This window comes from Schistocerca americana, chromosome 3 (genome assembly GCF_021461395.2).
Source record: "Schistocerca americana isolate TAMUIC-IGC-003095 chromosome 3, iqSchAmer2.1, whole genome shotgun sequence".
Classification (NCBI taxonomy): Eukaryota; Metazoa; Arthropoda; class Insecta; order Orthoptera; family Acrididae; genus Schistocerca; species Schistocerca americana.
In genome coordinates this window covers 312313775-312318374 of record NC_060121.1, presented here as the reverse complement: position 1 = coordinate 312318374, position 4600 = coordinate 312313775, and positions in this window count along the sequence as shown.

Here is a 4600-nt window from a genome sequence, read left to right as displayed (position 1 = left end):
AGAGGGCACCTTTGAGGTAAAAAGTACTAAATGAATGCTAAATACCTCTTTCGCACTGAACTGTAAGGTGTACTAAATTATATTTCTGGCCCCCATCTTCAATTAAGTTTGCTTCCCCGTAAAACACACAGAACCTTAAAAATAAGTAGTTCTTCTGTATGTAATTTTAACATTTTTCGACTTACCACTAATCTGCTATTCCTGAGCATAAAACGTTCCTCCACATCGGAGATCTCATTTTCTAAAACTCAAGTCGCGCTTGTCCGAACACTTGAGGTGTTTCTCTCCCCTTTTCGTGGCGAACTAGCAAGCCGTGATGCCGATAACGAATCCCATGACTTTCATGTTGCGCTGGACATCCTTAAATCTGTTATTAAAAATAACTCACGCACGACTGCAAGCAAGTTGGACGATTTTTATACTCCAAAATACGTGTTTTGGAGCATAAGACCAAATTAATGAATTCTGTGTATAGGTTCCGAGGCATATCTCTATCAAATTGTCGTCTGTCAGATGATTATAGACATCAGCAATACCTTCAATAACTTCACTCCTCAGAGGAGGTTTATGATCAAACGTTTCCAGTGATACGTTCATCTCGATTACATTCACACCAACTCTCAAAATAGCAGTCGTGCTGTAGATTGTCATTCGTTGAACACCTGTTATAAAGTGTTGCTATAATTGCTCTTTTCATCTCACTTTTGTCGAAAGCATACAGGGTCAAAAATGGGTCAAATGGCTCTGAGCACTATGGAACTCAACTGCTGAGGTCATTAGTCCCCTAGAACTTAGAACTAGTTAAACCTAACTAACCTAAGGACATCACAAACATCCATGCCCGAGGCAGGATTCGAACCTGCGACCGTAGCGGTCTTGCGGTTCCAGACTGCAGCGCCTTTAACCGCACGGCCACTTCGGCCGGCAGCATACAGAGTGTCCTCTTTTAATCTATACCGTCCAATATCTCTGGAGCGCCACAATTCTGCGAAAAAAGTCTGTAGTAAAAGTTGTAAGGTTTGAAGGGGGTTTCACGGAGTCGTTGTCTCGAAATGACCTTAAACGCTGTTTTCAAGGTCAGACCAAGGTGAAGTTCATTTTTCCAAGTGGTAACCCCTAGTTTTTGTTCCATATTCGCATTCTACGTGAAAAAATACGCGTTGTTTGTAGGGAATATCTTTTTCGAAAAATCAATGATTTGTCGCCAGGGAACTTCATTGTAACTTTCCCAGGTTACCTATATCGAGAACGAAACGAAATCCGGAAAAATTTTCAATGAAAATCTTATATGGCTTCCGAACTGTGTCTACTGGTGAAATTTTTGTGAACTAGAAATGGCTTTGAAATTCTTCAGTAGGGATTGAAGTGAAAGCAAATACCGTCGGCATCAGTGGAATCCAATGTTCACCACGTGGAGGTTGCCCAGTGCACTTCGCACATCGTTAGCTCGGAAAAGGGCTGATTAACATAGTTCTCACTGGAAATTTAGGATCTCAGATGCTCGATCATCTGCCGATTTTCCCTAACGCACATTTGCACTCTCTGTCGTAAACTGGTCTCGACATCATTCAATGTCTGATGGGTGATTGCCTGGCAAGCCGCCACAACCGTTTATCTCACATCTTCTGGCGTCGTCGGGGGAGTAGAATACACCTTCAGCTTCACAGCTCCCCATAAGAAGAAGTCTGGCGATCTTGGCGGGAAATCACGAACTAAACTATCGATATCGATCCACCCATTAAGGTACCATCTGAAAGGTAAGACCTGATGTGCAGGGGCGCCGTCATGTTGAAACCGCATACGTGCTCGAATGTCTAGGGAGATGTTTTCTAGTAAAGGAAGCACCAGATTCTGGAGAATATGAAGATAGCGCAAGCTGTTCAACGTGTCGTCTTAAAAAACATGACCCGTCACGTTATCTCCAACTATGCCCGCCCAGACATTGATTGACCACCCTCTCGGTGTTCGGTGATCTCGTTGCCAGCGAGGATTTGCTTCCGCCCAGTAGTGTGCTTCTCTTTCCTCCAAAGGCCTCTTTAATTTTTCTGTAGGCGGTATATACCTTTCACTTAGTTGTACTTGCTGCTATAGATCTTTCATTTGTCCTCCAACCATTCATGCTTAACCACATTCTACTTTCTGTTAATCTCATATTTTAGACGTTGGTATTCCTTTTCGCATACTTCATTTGTTTCGTTTGCATATTGCCACCTTTCTTTAATTGAATTGATTATTTCCTGTGATATCCAAAGATTTGTACCACGTCTTATCTTTTCACCTATTTGATCCTCTACTGTCTTCACTATTTCATCTCTAAACGCTCCTATTTATTCATCTTCTACTATGTTCCTTTCCCCTGTTTCAGTCAGTCGTTGCTTAACGCTTCCTTTGAAACTCTCGACAATCTCAGGTTCTTCCAACTTATCCAAGTTCCAGCTCCTTAATTTCCTATCTTTCTGAAAATTATTCAGTTTTAATATACCGTTGATAATCAATAAATCATGGTCTTCATCTGCCCCTGAAAAGATCTTATAATTTAAAATCTGATTGCGAAATCTCTGTTCTACTATTATACACTCCTGGAAATGGAAAAAAGAACACATTGACACCGGTGTGTCAGACCCACCATACTTGCTCCGGACACTGCGAGAGGGCTGTACAAGCAATGATCACACGCACGGCACAGCGGACACACCAGGAACCGCGGTGTTGGCCGTCGAATGGCGCTAGCTGCGCAGCATTTGTGCACCGCCGCCGTCAGTGTCAGCCAGTTTGCCGTGGCATACGGAGCTCCATCGCAGTCTTTAACACTGGTAGCATGCCGCGACAGCGTGGACGTGAACCGTATGTGCAGTTGACGGACTTTGAGCGAGGGCGTATAGTGGGCATGCGGGAGGCCGGGTGGACGTACCGCCGAATTGCTCAACACGTGGGGCGTGAGGTCTCCACAGTACATCGATGTTGTCGCCAGTGGTCGGCGGAAGGTGCACGTGCCCGTCGACCTGGGACCGGACCGCAGCGATGCACGGATGCACGCCAAGACCGTAGGATCCTACGCAGTGCCGTAGGGGACCGCACCGCCACTTCCCAGCAAATTAGGGACACTGTTGCTCCTGGGGTATCGGCGAGGACCATTCGCAACCGTCTCCATGAAGCTGGGCTACGGTCCCGCACACCGTTAGGCCGTCTTCCGCTCACGCCCCAACATCGTGCAGCCCGCCTCCAGTGGTGTCGCGACAGGCGTGAATGGAGGGACGAATGGAGACGTGCCGTCTTCAGCGATGAGAGTCGCTTCTGCCTTGGTGCCAATGATGGTCGTATGCGTGTTTGGCGCCGTGCAGGTGAGCGCCACAATCAGGACTGCATACGACCGAGGCACACAGGGCCAACACCCGGCATCATGGTGTGGGGAGCGATCTCCTACACTGGCCGTACACCACTGGTGATCGTCGAGGGGACACTGAATAGTGCACGGTACATCCAAACCGTCATCGAACCCATCGTTCTACCATTCCTAGACCGGCAAGGGAACTTGCTGTTCCAACAGGACAATGCACGTCCGCATGTATCCCGTGCCACCCAATGTGCTCTAGAAGGTGTAAGTCAACTACCCTGGCCAGCAAGATCTCCGGATCTGTCCCCCATTGAGCATGTTTGGGACTGGATGAAGCGTCGTCTCACGCGGTCTGCACGTCCAGCACGAACGCTGGTTCAACTGAGGCGCCAGGTGGAAATGGCATGGCAAGCCGTTCCACAGGACTACATCCAGCATCTGTACGATCGTCTCCATGGGAGAATAGCAGCCTGCATTGCTGCGAAAGGTGGATATACACTGTACTAGTGCCGACATTGTGCATGCTCTGTTGCCTGTGTCTATGTGCCTGTGGTTCTGTCAGTGTGATCATGTGATGTATCTGACCCCAGGAATGTGTCAATAACGTTTCCCCTTCCTGGGACAATGAATTCACGGTGTTCTTATTTCAATTTCCAGGAGTGTATAATTAATCTGGAAACTTCCAGTGTCTCCAGGTCTCTTCCACGTGTATAACCTTCATGATTCTTAAACCAAGTGTTAAAGATGATGAAATTGTGCTCTGAGCAAAATTCTATCAGGCTTCCTCCGTCATTCCATTCTTCCAGTCTGTATTCTTCTACTATTTTTCTTGTCTTCTTCTTCCTATTATCGAACTGCTTCACCCAGTCAAACTTTTCTTTCCCTTCACAATCTGAATAATTTATTTTATGTCATTATACATTCTTTCAGTCTTCTCATCTCTGCGGAGCTAGTTGGCATATGAACTTGTACTATTGCATTGGGTGTTGGCTTTGTGTGTATGTTGGCTACGATAATGCCTTCAATATGCTGCTCATAGTAACTTACCCGCGCTCCTATTTTCTTATTCATTATTAGACTTAATACTGCGTTATCTCCATTTTATTATTATTATTGTAAGATTTCTATAAAAATTTATCAATAAATGGAAATACTGAATATTCTTTTTTCAAAAACTTTTTCTCAGTCTAATGTTTGCTGTAGATATTGTTTCCAACTGCTGAGCCATACTGTCTGTTGGTTGGTCCGTGTTGTGCATGTGAACAG